We start from the raw sequence: 17104 nt of genomic DNA on the forward strand, positions 1-17104 counted from the left end.
ATGACTTCTTCTCCAGTGGACATCTCATGAGGACCCATGTCAACAACAATCCATCAAAAGATTCCTGCCCGATCCCCAACGTTTCAGTAATTCATTCCAGAATTCTGACTTAAATTCTAGAAAGGAAACACTTTAGAGACCCCAATTAAATTTTCTTGCTGTACTGAAGGGATGATGCTTCAAAATGCAAATTATTTTGATTTATAGGAAATGAAATTATATTTTTGAAGCCCAATTTTGTAACCTTAGATTCACACATTTTAATTAAAATTAAACAAATGTTTTGCTGTTGTTTCTTGTAAAATAAGGTAAAATGTAATGTACAACACTTTCTGAGAAGAGACAGCTAGTTCTCCACCAAAATGTGTGCTTTCTGTTCCATGATACAGTGTTTAGCTAGAAAGCAGCTGCCCAGCAAGAGATTACATTTCCCAGAACCCTTTGCATCTAGGCAAGACCATGTGATTAGTTTCTACGAGTAGACTGTGAGTAGACATGATATATGTCTTTCCCAGATTGCGGTCTCTTCTGTATTATCTCTTTCCTCCTCATCATCTAAATTGCATAGGCCCCTTAGGCACTGGGGAGGCAGAAACACAAAATGGAAGGAAATTGAGCTTCTGAACGTTTCCTGGAATGCCCACCTTTTGATCAGGAATGCCAGCATCACATTGCTACATAAGCAAGATATAAATGTCTCATGTGTCAAATCACTGATATTTGGAGGCTTTTTTTTATATTAAACAATCTTTACTTGAAAAATAGTACCTTGCAATCCTAACACGATCTATCAAACTTTAGTGAAAGCAATTTCAGCAACAACTAATGAACAGTAGCTAAAATGACAAGAGATCAATCAAAAGTACTTTAAAGTGAGCAGCACCAGCTGATGTTCTGGTGAGTCTGGGTGTTTAGGACCTGGCTACAGGGAAAACAGAATCAAATCAGCAGGTGCTCTGGACCCAAGCTCACACATCATGACCAGCCTCCCTCCTTGGGCCCCTAGTGGCCCACAGTCCCCCTGGTACTTCCAGGTCCCTGTGAGCTATAGGTGGAGCCCTAGGAGCCAAAGGGCCCCTTAGGAAATGCTGGAACTTGGCCTCGCAGTCAGCCGGCTTCTGCCTGTTGTGTTTATTTTCTTTCCAGTGTACCTGGAGCGGTCTCTCAGTAGATAAGGTGGCCACCCAGCCTTCCTGGGCCATTTTCTCATAGAAGAGGGTTTCTCTCTGAAAACTGGAAGTGTCTTACTTCCATTCCCAGGCCAGGTCTTGGGCCATCTTCTTGTAGCAATCGCAGGTCTGTCAGACACAGTTCAAGTTTAGTACACCTTACTGAGGTCTAAGCAGTAGACATCCTGTTGAGACCCATCGTGTGTTCTTGGTGCAGTTCAGGCAGAGTGGGAGGCACCAGCTGTAGCTTCCAGAGCTCCCTCTTCAGCTGTCCACTTGCATCCTACAGAGAGGCCTGCTGGCTGAGCCGACTTTGGATTTATACTATGAGTACTTTACTGCTTTGGTTTTCTTTCTACAGTTGCATATCTGCTTCTCCAATCTCCCCCTCAGGACATTTAAAGAATGCACCTAAGTCACTGTCATCATCCACACTCTTCAGAGGGACTTGTGGCCAAGACGCTGGGTGACCACCATGTCTTGCTTCCCTATTTCCCTTCACTGCCAAGTCCTGATGGTCTACATGGTCTCTACTGCCCCTGAGCAGATGCAGGATTTTCAGTGGGGTGTGGGCCAAGCAGGTCAGTCACCTCCCTCCAACAGTTGCTGGCATTAGTCCCAGGATTCTGTACATCACTAGTTCTGCTATCCACAGGTGGGCCAGCAGCTGCTGAGTATGCATCTCCTAGTGGGCAGCAGGCTCTCCATGGCTCTTGAGGGCTCTGAAGCTCTGCCTCCACTTGCCAGTGGCATGTGGGCCACAACTGACCACTTGGAACCCTGAGGACTATCTCCTCTCCAACAGAAACAAGGGCCCACCAATCAGGGTAGACCACCTGTTGGACTGGACTGTGGGGAGAGGAAGCACCCTGTGTTTGAAAAAACTGTGTCCCTGATTTTGTGTTAATAGAAAGTGACATTACTTATGCAGTGCCTTGGGGGAGTGGAAAGAGCTCACTGCAGCCCCTACCTCAGGCCACTCCAGGCCCCACCTGGCCCTACAGCACAGCTAGAGGGTCAAAGCAGGACCATGCCACAGCCTGGGGTCCACACATGATCCTCTCAGGGCAGCATGCTGGCCCATCCCTGCTGAGGCTCATGACCCTGATTTCAAATCTCCTTCTGCTGCAGGGAAGCCTGGTCCTGCCTGCAAAGAGTCTATCTACCTTGCTAGATTGAGCTCCTTGAAGAAGGGACTATGCTTTCTTCATCTCTGCATCCACAGTAGCTAACCAATGTCCAGTATACACTAGGGGCTCAGTCATTGTCTTGTTTTCTTGTTGACTCTACTCTGACTTATGACATGACACTTTCCCCTCTTGACTTCTATATTCAGATTTGTAAGTGGGTAAAGGCCCCTCTAGCTTTTTTTTTTTTTTTTTTGAGAAGGATTTTCGCTCTTGTTGCCCAGGTTGGAGTGCAGTGGCATGATCTCAGCTCACTGCAGCCTTCACCTCCCAGGTTCAAGCAATTCTCCTGCCTCAGCCTCCTGAGTAGCTGGGACTACAGGCACACACCACTACGCCCAGCTAATTTTTGTATTTTTAGTAGAGGCTGGGTTTCACCGTTTTGGCCAGGATAGTCTTGATCTCTTAACCTCGTGACTTCTAGCCTTAAAACCCCTCCAATATAGACAAAACTCAAACTGGAGCCAGACCTGAGGAACGGCAAATGGAACATTTTCCCTGGTGTGATGGGGAGGACCCATAAATCTGGCTATGTTGTCCCTTGCATCCCTCTGCAGAATTTGACCCCAGTTTTCAAATCAGACTCCAGAATGATCTTTAGTGTTGATGATTTTGAGGTTTTTTCTTTTCTTTTCTTTTTTGGACTTTGTTGTTGACATAGCTTCTGGAAATCTTTTTCACAGAGAGTATGGGGACTTTCTTGGCCAAATTGGGCAGGTGCAGGCTCCATCTGCTCCACTGCCACTGTCTGGGCCACAGCATGTACTGCGTCCTGCTCCTCTACAGGGGTTTTTGCAGTGGAATCTGCTCCCTCGCAGGCACATCTACAAGGTGCGCCTGTGCTCCAGCCCTGACTGTTTCCAAGAAGACAGGCCCCGGGACTGCCAGGATCCCTCTCCCTCAGACAGCGCAGTCTGTGTGGGCAGCAGGCCGGAAGTGGTGACAGCCGCCATGACAGTCACGGCCGCGGCAGGACGATCGCATTAGAAAACAGCATCCGGCCGCCAGGGGCGAGCGGAGTGAGTCGGCCTCCATCTCCCCCTTGAGGGAGCCATCTTGTCGCCGCTTTCCTCAAGAACATTGCGAGCTCCTCCCCAGGACCCACTTCTCAGCTTTTCTTCTCCCAATTCTTCTTACCAGACAGTGGCGCGGCCTTTCTGTCCCGGCAGGGAATGGGCGCTGGGAAGGGAGGGGTAGTAACGACTGAGGCATGGAGGCTTTTCTGTAACACAGTTATGTTACCCTGATTAATACAAAATTGCCTCCATGAATCACAAAATGACCCAAGCAAAAAATAATGTCTATGTTTTAAGAAACTAACTCCTGAAAGAATTGATTCGACCTGGGACAATGTACAGAGTTGATGCCTGGTTAATTAGAGGTCACTGGGATAGAATTCTTCCTGAAATAGCCTGGCATAAAGGTGTATATTAAGGACTCTAGGTAAAGAATCACGTGAAGAGAATCTTGAGGTTTAACACAGAGATCCCAGTTTTTCAACAAAAGGGAAGCAAACTACTGAGATGGGGATCTCAGTTGTAGCCCAATGTCACAGCCTGCCCCTGCCACAATTTGTTATTGATCCCAGGAGACTGCCTTTGTTTACTGCAGTCATCGTGCTGTTGGAAAGTGTTAATAACTTGTTTTTTTTTAAGCGGGTGTGAATTGCATGGATTCTATTTCCTAATAAGAATCTAGTGTCACCTGATATTTTCACATAAAGAGAGCTGCCTCGTGGCATGGCTTCTGAAGTTAGCATGTGCTTATCCTTCACAAGCCCACAAAAACTGCAAACTGTAATTCAGAAATTTGATCATTCCACTAAACCTCATAAGCACAATGTTTTCTTCAGCTCAGTGTTTTCCTTGCCATAAACTTACCCACAACGGGAACCAATGACATTTTAAGAGCTGAATCCTCACAGACACTGAGTCCAAAAGGACTTCAGTGACTCACCCAAGTCATTAATGTGTTAGAGGTAGCGCCAACTCTGCATTTTGAGGCCATTAAAAAAAAATCATCTAAGACAGGGGTTGTCAATCAGAGGTTCTCCATAGTGAGTGTCCAACAATAAGATCACAGTGACTGCTTATTCCAAACCAAAGTTACCACATTCGATACTCAAGGTTTTGAACAGAATTGATTCCAATTAGAGCTTCAAATTTTCCATTAAGCTGTATGAAATATTATAAATCTATTGAGAACACCAATAGAAGAATGGCTAACTAAATTGCAGTATACTGGCACAAGGGAATACTATACTGCAATGAGAATGAACAATTTTCAATTATACCTGACTACATGTATGAATTTCACAAACATAATATGGGGCACAAGAAGGCAGACAAGAGAATATACAATGTATGAGTCTCATTGTATAAAGCTCAAAAGCAGACCAAAGTAATAGATTGTGTTAGAAGCCATAATGATGATTAGGTAGAGTCCTTACTAGAGGAAGGTATAAGGGAACTTCTGGAGAACTCATCATGTTCTGATTTCAGACTTTCAGACACACTAGTTCCCCAAGTGTGTTCAGCCTGTAAAAAATTTACAAAGCTGTACACTACCTCCTAGTGCACTTTTCTAAATATGTTATACTTAAATAAAATGTTTACTTAAAAGCCAATAACAAATCTTAAGGACCCCTGGAGAGACCTCATATACTTTTGAAAAAATTTCATTTTGCATTTTGTCACATATTGCCAATTAGAGTCTGTATTAGTCAGCTCTAATACTGCTATAAAGAAATACCCGAGACTGGATAACTTAAAAGAAAAGAGGTTTAACTGGCTCATGGTCCCACAGGCTGTACAGGAAGCATGGCAGTATCTGCTCAGTTTCTGGGGAGGCCTCGGAGAACTTACAATCATGGTGGGAGACGAAGGGGGAGCCAGTACTTCACATGGCTGGAGCAGGAGGAAGAGATGTGAAGGAAGGTGCTACACACCTCTAAACAACCAGATCTCTTGAGCAGTCACTCACTGTCATGAGAGCAGCACCAAGAGGATGGTGCTAAACCATTCATGAGGGTTCATGAAGATCACCCCCATGATCCAATTACCTCCCACAAAGCCCTGTTGCCAGTGTTCGGATTACAGTTTGACATGAGATTTGGTCAAAGACACAGATCCAAACCATATCAGGGTAAGTCAGGTTAAAAGAGTTTTACAAATGTGGGATTTGGAAAGATGTATTTATGATTGGATTCTGTTTCCCCCTTTCCCCCACATCTTTCATTTTTTGATTATAAGGAAACATACATGTTTTAAAGTGGTGGCTAAGATTCAGGTGTGGCCTATGCCTTTGGTAAAATACAAAATTTCAACAAATTTAAAGATCTAATTGGCTTTTTCATGCCTTGGGGGGCATCTCGTCTGAAGAGTTAGAAAAGACTCTCTGATGACCTGAGCAGAAGAAGTTGGCTTTATAGGCAAAAAGGGGCTGAAGAAAGCAGAAACAGGGAACAAAAAGCAGATGAGTTAGCATCAGGTTACTTCACATTACTCTTCTTGTAAGAGTTAAAGTCGAGGGGACTTTCTTATCATGCTGGCTAAAACTGGCCTTTTGTGGAGTTTGGCTACTAGCTATCCCTCTCCTGATTTCTTGGAAAGTCAGATAATAAAACTTAGTTTTATTATCTAAGTAATAGAGTAATGGTAATGGAGAACTTGAACATGACTGACTCCATTTGGGTTTGGTCTGTTGGGGCCTAATGCAGGAGCTCATTCCAAATCAATGGCCTCTTACAAATTTTATGTAACACTCCATAGATAATCTATGGACATAAAACCAGACCTTGCTTGACAGTGTTAAGCAGTCCTGGCTATTATGTGCTCAAGAGTCAGTACAGCCCTTAAAAAGTTACCTCCATCACTTCAATGGGAATGAAATGCAACAAAGATTTGTCCTTTATTGCTTCCATTATGCTTCTCTCAACTCATTGCTTCCATTATGCTTCTCTTTTTGATTCTGTCCTAATGACACAAGTAAGTCCCAACCAATATGTTTCCATCTAACATTGCTAAGCTATGTTGTTTCACCACCACCACCAGCATCTCCACCAACACCCTCATATGGTTAGAGTAATATTCACATGCTATTGTGAATGTATTTCTGGTTATTATTGCTACATAACAGATCACACCAAAACTTACAAGCTTTTATTATTTTATCTTGTTCTTGGTTTTGAGGGTTAGGAATTCAGAAACAGCCCAGCTGAGCAGTTACCTGTTGGACTCTCTCATGCAGTTGCAGTCAGATGTTGGCTGGGCTGCAGTCATCTGAAGGACTGGACATCCAAGATGGCTCACTCAAGTGCCTAGCAGGAGGTGCAGACTGTCAGTGGACTTAGCTAGGGCTGGTGACTGGGGCATCTACATGTAATTCCCCAGCATGTTGATGTCAGGGCAGTCAGTTTTCTTATATGGTTAACCTCTAACTTCCGCACAGTGAGTGTTCCCTGAGAACCCAGGGGAACTGACTTTGCCTTAGAAATCATACATCATTGCTTCTGTTGCATTTGGTTAATTATAAGTGAGTCACAAACCCAAGCAAATTCAAAGGCAGGAGATTATACCCCACCTCTAAATAGGATTAATATCAAAGAATTTTCAGCCATTTTTTAAAACCACCACGCTGTGTGACCAGGGTAATAACCAAATTAAATTTAATTGTTTTTCTTATGCTGATGTCCTTTGGGTCTTCACCCAGAATGTTGCAGGTAGTCGTAGAAATGCAAATCAATTAATTAATTCAGTTGCTGCATTAGATATATTATCAAAGAAGCCACAAGATGTTTCCATTTAATGAACACAGATTTTTGTAGACCTTGCTCCTCCAATTCTGTGGGAACAAACTTGTTATTCACCTGTTCCATTTGAAGAAATGGAAACCTAGAAGAGCTCACAGTTTCCTATCTGTTAAGTTGCAGGGCCAAAATGTAAACATATTTTCTGACTCTAAGTGCAAGATATACAAATACATCTCTGATAGTTTCAAGTTTAAATGAGCTTCATTCATTTCAGTAACATATTTTGCACCAAGTACCTGGATGTTTTGGAGATGAGTATATCTTACATCCTAGCATTATATCCTGGGATATTCTGATCTATTTGTTTAAGCCAGGAATTGTGCTAGCACCAATGGATTGAAGTATCTGCTGCTCTTCTGAGCAAAGAAATGGAATAAACAATTTTAAGAGCTTTAACAGAACCATGCACCCAAGAGGAAGGACATTTTATTCTGGGTGCAGAATATCTTTATCAATTGCCTGGCTGAAAGAACTGGGGATTAATAAGGATTAGAATGGCAAGCAAAATGAAGATAGATGGAGTTGCTAAGGGATCAAGGGACCAGACTAGAATTCAGTATGATCCTGGGTAAATTAAAAAGACAGCTTGTTAGCAATGAGGAAAAAAATCAGTAGGAACAAATGCAAGGTAGCTCATCCCAACAAAAATCCACATTGCTGCAAAGGTGGGTAAGACTGGCTAGATATAACCATAGTAGATGCTTGCCCCAAAGCCAGTGAGTACCATGTGATGGATGGGAGTCAGCAATATTAATTTCAGGTGTGGGAGTTCATGGACAAGATGGGAGTCAGCAATATTAATTTCAGGTGTGGGAGTTCATGGAAAAGACAAGAAGACTTTAGTTCAATGAGTGGGGAATTTATCTGACCCTAGCCTCAAAGTAGATCAACTCTTCTTGAAATACGTAATCAAAGTTCCTTTATCTTTCATTTCATGGACTTTATTACTGCTGTAATTTTCAACATTTTGATAAAATTATGTGATTAATATGATCTTTTCATTAGATAGTCAGTTCCATGAAAGTAGGGCCTGGATCTGTTTGCATCATGCATGCAATGCCTGCCATGCAGTGCCTGCCATGCGCCTAATGTGCAGCTGGTTACTTCTCAATAGTTATTGAATAAGTAAATTAATATTAGGCTGAAAATAATGTATACTAGCGCTTGGCAAATGATGGCCCACTGATCAAATTTGGCCCATAACCTGTTTTTGTATGGCCTATAAACTAAGAATGGTTTTATATTTTTAATGGTTGAGAAAATCAAAAGAAGAATATTTTATGAAGTGAAAATTATATGAAATTCAAGTTTCAGGGTCTATAAAGAAATGTTTGTTGGAACACATCCCACATGTGTACATATTTTCTATGACTGCTGTTGTGCTAAAACAGCAGCACTGTGTAGCTGCAACAGAGACCACGTGGCTCACAAAATCTAAAATATTTACTATCAAGCCCTTTACAGAAAAATTTGCCAGTCCCTGGTGTAGACAATCTGGTTCTCATCATCCTTTGGGTTTTGTCAACTCATGGGCATTTATTCCTAAGCTTTTGGCTGATATCTAATGGATAAAGTGACTTTTGTGCCCTCTCTCCCCGCATTGAAACAAAATAGCCACTCTCTTGTTTTCTAAAAGACTGAAGGTTATAAAATAAGAAACTGCTCAGGTCTCCAGAATGGAGGCAACGATTATTGAATGAATAAATTAATATTAAGATGAGAATAATGTAGACTAGGGATTGGCAAGACTAGGAGCTCTGGAGGCATATGGAATTGGTTTCAAATCCTAATTCTGCCATCCAAATGTGTAATGTTAAGCAAAAAATAATTCTCTAAGCCTCAACTAACCTTTTTATAAAATGGGAATAAAAAGTTATCTTCCTCACAGGATGCTGTGGTAGTTAAATTAGGTATGATAGACACCTTTTAGACGAGTTTGCCCATCCAAAGTCCTTTCTCTGAGAACTGTTCCCCCACTTCCAACTCCAGGGGCAACCCGTACAGCCCTTTCTACCTTCTCTCCTCTGACCACAACGGATAGGACAAAGCATGAACAACCGAAGCAAAGTTTATCTTAGGCCAACTAGATGTTTTCCCTCAAAAATTTGAAAATGAAACATAGAAATTCTAGTTAGTCCACTTGAGGCACCTGGACTAGAGCCACTTGTTTGGGCAACAAGCAAGGATAGAAGAAACTGGTTTGCAGACAGAGCAAAGTGAACACAAAATGAGCAAGATATTTGTGTAGAGAATGATAGTAGCCCCACTCTGGTGGGATGGGAACCCTTCTGAACCTGTTATGAATGGCAGCAGGCATTTTCAACTCACAGGTAGAGGTCTAAGTTAGTTAAGTCCTGCCAGTGGAGCCTAGCCCACCTCCGTCTCCAATTTGCTTATACAATTCAGCCCCTCAAGCATCCACATCTCTCTATGGATAAGCTACAGAAACAGGAGCAATTAAAGGTGTCTTGCATTCCATTATTTGTGCTAAACATTTGATGCAGACTTTTTGTTCTGAATTCTTTAGCATCAAAGGGAAAAGACTGGAAAAGAGAACAACTACACACAGAGGTGGGTGATCCCATTCCATAAAACCAAAACTTTGGAACCTATCAAATCTGTCAAGTCTCAGGTATGACGTGCTAGCAATATGTTGTTAAAAATTGAGCTTCAGATCCAAACTGCCATAGCAACTGCATGATTGCCTGCTCTCAGAAGACTGAGTTCCTTCTGCAGCTGCATAGAAATTGGATATATGCAGAGATTTATAAAAGAATAGCAGCAAAGGGGCCAGAGATTTCCCATGCTACAGATTTTTCAGGGAAACACAGGCAGTTTGGGGAAGTCCCTGATGCTAATGACTTTCCACTTTCTAGTTTCATTCCCTTAGTTGCAGCCGGGGTACCTTTTGTCCTTGGTTCAGGGAGGTGGTCATGCACAAAATCCTGTTTTAAGACTAGCTCTAATGGAGTTCAGTCTATTCTCACAAACATGCCTGGACTGAAATAATAAATTTCCTGGTGCATACTTGTCATTCAACAATGTAATGATTGTCATTATTTTTCAAAGTATTATTAGTTGGCATTATTATTATGGAATAATGGAATATTGCTATGGAATATCCAGTGGAAGCCAATAGCCAGTGGAAGATTCAGACTGCAGTGTGCAGGAATAAAATGACATGGTGTCTGGGATTTGCTTCAGAACAATTCCATGATAAAACTTTCTTTTTGTTTTTTCTTGTTTGTATATGTATGTGTGTGTGTGTTTCCATGATAAAACTCTAAAAACAGAAAAAGAAAATGAGAAAGAAAGAAATAGATAAAGCAATTTTGGTAAACTCTTGGTAATTGTTGAGTCTGGGTGATGGGTATATGGGAATTCATTGCATTATTCATTCTGCTTTGTGTATATTAGAATATTTTCATAAGAAAAATTAGATTATTTTTAGAGTTAAAATAATTAGGTATTAAATATAGTAAGTTGCTTACATAAAAGCTCCAAAATGTCAGTTCATCATACAGGTTGCAAAGAGTATTTTAGAACTATGTATCCTTTCAAAATAGAAAGAAACCTCTCTTGGCTAACGTAGAGTGGCCCTGAGACAGGGAAATGGACCAAATGACATTTCAAGACACACACATACTTGTCACCTCTACTATTCTCTATTAATGCATTTCTTCATAAACAAAAGGTAAAGCATTCTTCCCAAGAATATTTAGAAAACCATCAATAATCCAGATGTGTCAAAGATTGCAATATGTCTTTAAATCTCAGAAGGAGAGGGAAATCACATTACAGATTTCTTCTTTTTCCAATACATGATGCTAATGACAACGAATTGGGTGCTCTTTATTCTCATGGGACAAATCAGGCCAAGGGTTCTGTTCTCTGTGGCTGGTAAATCAGACCCTGGACACTGTGTCACCCTGGCTGGCCTGTTTCCCTAAGTACATGCAATCAGCCGCCCGCTAGTTCTGGACTGATGAAGTCCAATTGCTCCATAGGCTGAGGTTTATTCAGTTTGTATAAATGGGAGAAATAAAGACCAAATATGGCCTGGCCTAAGTAAGACATACCAGTTTGAAGCACAGAACTGAGCCAAGAAAGGGAACTATGGGAAGAAAGGGGCATAAAACAAAGGCCCCAGCATGCTCTCTGCTCTAGAGGCAGCCAGAGGCGGAGCTTCTCAGTCCACCCCTGAGAAAAAGAGGCTACCTGAGGTTGGCAGAGAGGGTGTGCTGATGATGGAAGGAGAAACGTTGATGCCTCCTCAGTCCTTTAATTCCACCACCTTGTGACCATGGCATGAAACTCATAACTCCTGCCCATGCAGGTTGGAGAATTGAGAAGAAATTCTACTTGAAGAAAAGGTGGTACCTGGAGGCAAGTGAACAGAACTGGATGACCAAAAGCCATCTTAAAGAAAGGAACAAGGCAGCACCTAGCACAGAACCTGGCACATAGGAGGTTCTCCATAAATTTATTCATTCATCAGAAAAAATTGGAGAGTGGGTGCCTACTATGTGCTCTGTACTAGGAAATTCGACCCTGAAGGAAATAAATATAAAGTCCTTGGCCTCTTGGAACACAGTCTGTTGGGAGGATTGGTAGTTATGCAGATAAACATATGATCGCTAAGTCTGATAATCAGAAAATCACTGATTTCAAGGGGCTATGGGAATCTTTAAGTGTTTTGTGCCCAAAGGCACCCAATGTCAGAATAACATGATTAGGAGTCCAAGCTCCAGAAAGAGGCTTCCTGGATTCAAATTCCAGTTCTATCACTCCCTTTCTAGGTGACTCTAGCCTGGTTACTTAACCTCTCTGTTTTTCTGAGAAACAATCATGTTAATAAAGCGAATGTGAGACCTAGCCTCATTCCAGAATAGGAATCTGAACTCTAATGGCTCTGCCTCCTGGCCCCCTTGCCCTCGGACTTCTGGTTGGATTTGACCAATGGAAAGCATGTTCAAGAGATTACAAGGCTGTGGTTTGGCAGTTACCAATTTCTTCTGTCTCCTGGCCCTCCCCTAGAACTCTCACTAACTTTGAAACCCACCCCCCTCTAGACTGGTGTCTGGTAAAGGCGAAAAACTCTCTGCTATTGCTAGAACAGCAACATACCCCATTGGTTTCTTATAATAGTCCCTTCACTAAACACCGTTCAACTACTCTCTTTAAGTGTACCATGTGCTTTCCACTGACGCCCTGACCAGGGCACCTGAAAATAATGCTTGGCCCTTGATAAGCACTTGATAAACAGAAGCTAATATTATCCAAGTAAGACACTGTTTTAGATTTGTGTTATGTTATAGACAGTGTCTATGACATCCCCTAACATTGAAAACATGTTAAGAGGAGATAGTCTTAACTCTTCCCAAACTCTCTAGAAGCCCAACAAAAGAGGATAAGAAAATAAGGACCCAGCAAAACACTAACATAAAGTGGCCATTCCTGGGTGAAGCAATAATAATTCTGGTCACCAGCAGTCCTTGCCTGTGTGCAAAAATCACCATGCCATTATAAAAAATAAAAGTACTGTTGGCCCTTTGACAATGATGAGAAAGGGGAGATTTTCCAGCAAAAGAATCTCAGCCAAATTTGAAGCTGTTATTTACCCGCTTAAGACAGAAAGTATCCTCTCTGGGTTCCTCGTGATCTAATCCTTTAAGCCTTCTGCTGGCACTGGAAACAATGTTAAGCTTTGGGATCAGGCCCTTTGGTTTCTATAATCCATGGGAATTTGAAGATGATAAATTTGTGGAGAGCCTGAATGTTCCTAACATGTAATGGAGCCCAAGGGGGAAATAATTAGGATACAGTCACGTAACTCCATTAACTCTTCTGGAAGGCTCTGAATTATGTAAGTCCCCTGCTGCAGCTTTTCTCCCCTGCAGCCCCATTTTGCCATGCAACAAGGAAAAAGGCAGAGGCAATGAAAGCGAATGAAGAAAAGGAAAGATCTTTTCAATATGACTATTTATTTGCATTTTCTATGAGAAGTCTTGTGGGGAAAGAATTCAAACTGACAACACAAATGAGGGGCAAGAATCAGCATTAGACTGAACTTACTCAGGCTCTCCGGGTCACCCCTAACCCTTGACCATCCTTGCCAAGGGTAACTGACAGCTACACACAAAAAAGAATACATTGAACCTATTCTCATTAATAAGATTTGTGGGGGCAAGATAGTCCTAATTTATGCTGGCGTGGGCTGAACTATTGAAAATAAAAGGATGAACAAGAAGTTTCTTTCATTTCAGCTATAACCATCACTATAAATAGGACATCTACAAAGAGAGTGGACTTTTGTGGGCTGTTTGCACGATGCCTGTGAAAGGTTGTAAGAAAACCTCAGAAAATCAATTCTTATTCTCTGTTTGTCAGAGGTACTAACCTAGATTTGCCATCACACCTGTGCCAAGAAGAGAGCCTGCAGAGACCTGGGTGGGAACTGCTGCCTCTGTGTGGGTACCGCTGAGGGGTTGGTAGCAGGGAGTATCAGCTGGTGTCAGAAAAGAGGGACACCTCCTACACTTGGTTCATGCTGTGTGCTACTTCATCTCTTCTTCTCTCACCTACCGTCTCATAAGACATTATCCAACTCATTTTTATTCCAGTAGACTTGGTAGAAGCCTATAGGGGAGCCAGAAAAAAAAAAAACATAATTGAAAGCCATCTGTGATTTTCAAGCACAAATAGCTCTAAACAATAACTGGCATGGAGTATGGGCTTAGTAAATGTTTGTCCGACTCAAGTGAAGTCAGTGTGCAAGTTTTTGTTGTGGAGCAGACCAAGGCATGCTGGTGCACCTTCAGGTTTGCCATAACTTGAGATAACCAACATCCAGGTGGGCTTTCAAGCCATGAGGAGAATGTACCTAGCCATAAGCAAATGTGGGACAGGTAAATTCAGGTAGGTGGCACAATCTGAAGAATTGTCAGGACTGTTCTATTTCCAGGCTCTTGCAATTCTACTGTTAGTGAATCACTTCTGGGGGCAAATGCTATCTTCCCGAAAGAATTCATTTGGGGAGTAATTTTCATAAGATCTCATATTTTTAAGCATTTAGGACTTTTCTGTTTGCTTTCATATTCTTTAATATGCTTAATTCTCAAATTGTTTGTTTTCATCTAGGTGGAATCTTTACTGGTAACCACTGTACAGGTGAGGAAATCACCATCTTAACTTCTAGGGAAATGCTTTTTAGAAATTTGACTCAGGAATTCCAGGACAGGTAGTGTGTAGGGTGCTGATCTATTTTGCAGAACAATTTCTCTCACTAGAGAGAGAGATTTATGGGAAGCCTCAGACCTCTTGGGTTGGGAACTGAAAGCAGAATCTATCTAAAAGCTCCAAAACAACTTTGCACTCTGCATATGGTTCATTATGAATAATTTAGTAAAATATTCTTAAATTCAAAACAGAACCTGTACCCCAAAATGATGGATGGATCTTCAGAACACTTCACGTGGGCAATGTCTGCACACTCTGACAGAAATGCTTTGAATGCAGCTTTCTTTTCAACCATTTGGCAGCAAATGTCCATGTTTGTAGCCTCATTAGGGAGACTAACACTTGTGTCTCCTGCTGATCATGCCACTGTGCAGACAGACTTCATCGACAGGCTTGATTGAATGTTCTGATTGGAAATTTTCCTAGAAAGTTTCTATGCAGAACATGTGGATACAGCCTTGCTTTCAAAACATTTGTCTACACATAGGCAGAAACCAGTGGGCTTAGAAGGAAGAATTGAAAGGATTATTGCCAAGCCTACATTCTTGAAGTAATGTTGCATTACTACAGGAGACAGCCCTTAAATATACTGAAGAGGCATTTCTTAAGTATGCTAAAGAAGCAGATCTTGTCCAAGATATTCCTTGGGCAACATCCGCTCAGTAAAAATTCATCTTTCGATCCATTCCTTCAAGAATTCTTTACTTCATCTCATTTCTTGGCTTCTAGTTTTGCTTGACCTGAAATAGTGGTTTCCTCTGTTAACATCACATCTTCAGCTTCCTCCACCTAGGCCTACTTCCCCATTGCCCTCTTTCTAACACTGGGGATCCAAAAAGAGTTCTCAATGTCTCTCTGAAATTTCCTGATGGAGAACATGATACTTTTCAAAGAAAGCAACACAGGTAAAGGAAAATACTGCTCAGAAAGCTTTTGTTTCTTGACTGCATCAGTTATTTATTCTACAAAACAACCATCCCAAAACTTAGTGGCTTAAAGTGGCACCCCATTTTAGCTCATGATTTTATGAACTGGCAATTAGGCTTGGCTCAGCTGGGTGACTCTTCTGGTTTCTACTGGCTTGGCTCAGAGATCTACAGACTTGTGCTTATCAACTGGAAAATCGTGTCTAAGGGGGGCTAGCTAGTCTAAGATGCTCTCACTCAAATATCTCATGGTTGGCTCACTGTTACCTGGGATGATGAGCATTAATGAACCATGTGTTTCTCATTCTTCCACAGGATAATCTGGACTTTTACACATGGCAGCTTAAAACAATTCTGAGAGGAACAGAAGCATATAAGTGCTCTAGAAGCTGTGTTCAAAACTATTATGTAACTTCCACTGCATTCTATAGGCCAAAGAAAGTCAAAAGGCCAGCCCAGAATCAAGACTTGGGGAATTAGATGTCTTGATGGGGGTTGTTGCAATGGGAGGTGGTTACAGAGATGGGTGAAGAATTCAGGACATGTTTATGTGACTCAAAGGAAGTTTATTAACTAGAGAATAGAACCTACTGATCTAAATACAGACTTATTTCCTGACCATGCCATGAGCCTCATTCTTTGCCCTTTGAAACTCCAAGAGAAGTTCAAAGAAGTCAGGGGACTTAACACAATTCCATCTGCATGAATTAGAAAAATATGGGTCAGAGATAACTGTGTTTTTCCAAAAGGTGGAGTTTCTCATTAATGATCTTACAGAGCATGGAGAGCTCTAGTCTATGCCATACAATACTCAACAAAACCCCTGATCTAGCCATCACGAAGCCTTGGTGTATAAGGACTTTTTCACTATAGTCACAAAATATGCTTCAGCCAGCACTTGCCCTTACTAACTAAGCCTTTCAGCATTGTAGACTTTTTGGTCCAATTCTTGTATCTGTGATCCCTGCCCTTCAGGGTCAGCTCTGGGATGCCCAGATGTTCAACCAAACTCAATATATGAGGGCTATCAATCAGTCTGAATAGAGAGGCAGATGGAACAAAGACAGATTAGGGAGGCTTGTTGAAATTTGGCTTTGTTTTTTTGCCCTCCGCAGTACAATCATGTTCCCAACACTGATGAATGATATTTTCCTCAATCATCTAGACTGAAGGAGGCAGAGAGGAGTATAATCAACTTCTGTAACATCCTCAGCTATTCCAGTGACTGCTTCTCCAACATGCTAATTCAAATGGGCCTGGCTCTTCTGCATGAGGACAAGAACTCTGTACATACAGTCTCCAAAATAGCATCCTTCATCCGTCCTCCATTCACTCTCCCTATACTGACAGTTCTGTAACGGCTTGCTTCATTTCTATAGGGTTTGCCTGGCTGGACAAAGAATATCTGACTGAGGTCGCCAGTTTGCTTTTGGTTATGAATGGTGCTACATCTAACTCTTCTCCACATACTGTCTCCTGTCAGATGAAAGGGAACAATCAGACAATAGAAGATGTCTCACAATTACCAGATATCAACCTCTATTACTTATAATTTCTGTAAAGTAACTGTCATCCCACTTCCAAGCAGAATACCCCCTCACTGTATTGGGGGTTTTACCCCCAATCACCTCATCCTATGGGGTTTTCCTCATGCCAGCCTCAATTGCTACCCTTTTTGAAAGGTGCTCAGCCAAGCTTTATTTGTTTTTTTATTTATTTATTTTAATATTTTGTTTTGAGACAGAATCTCCCTCTGTCACCTAGGCTGGAGTG

At 41.7% G+C, this 17104-nt stretch overlaps 1 long non-coding RNA gene across 1 annotated transcript; it reads left to right on the plus strand.

The window, feature by feature from the left end:
• The first annotated feature begins 8751 nt into the window (after nt 1-8751).
• LOC105481531 (uncharacterized) lies at nt 8752-16549 on the plus strand. The gene is made up of 3 exons (XR_987015.3): nt 8752-9737; nt 14307-14336; nt 15647-16549. It is a non-coding gene; the product is annotated as an uncharacterized lncRNA (long non-coding RNA).
• Nucleotides 16550-17104: the final 555 nt, after the last annotated feature.

Source organism: Macaca nemestrina, chromosome 15, assembly GCF_043159975.1.
Source record: "Macaca nemestrina isolate mMacNem1 chromosome 15, mMacNem.hap1, whole genome shotgun sequence".
In the NCBI taxonomy this organism is placed as follows: Eukaryota; Metazoa; Chordata; class Mammalia; order Primates; family Cercopithecidae; genus Macaca; species Macaca nemestrina.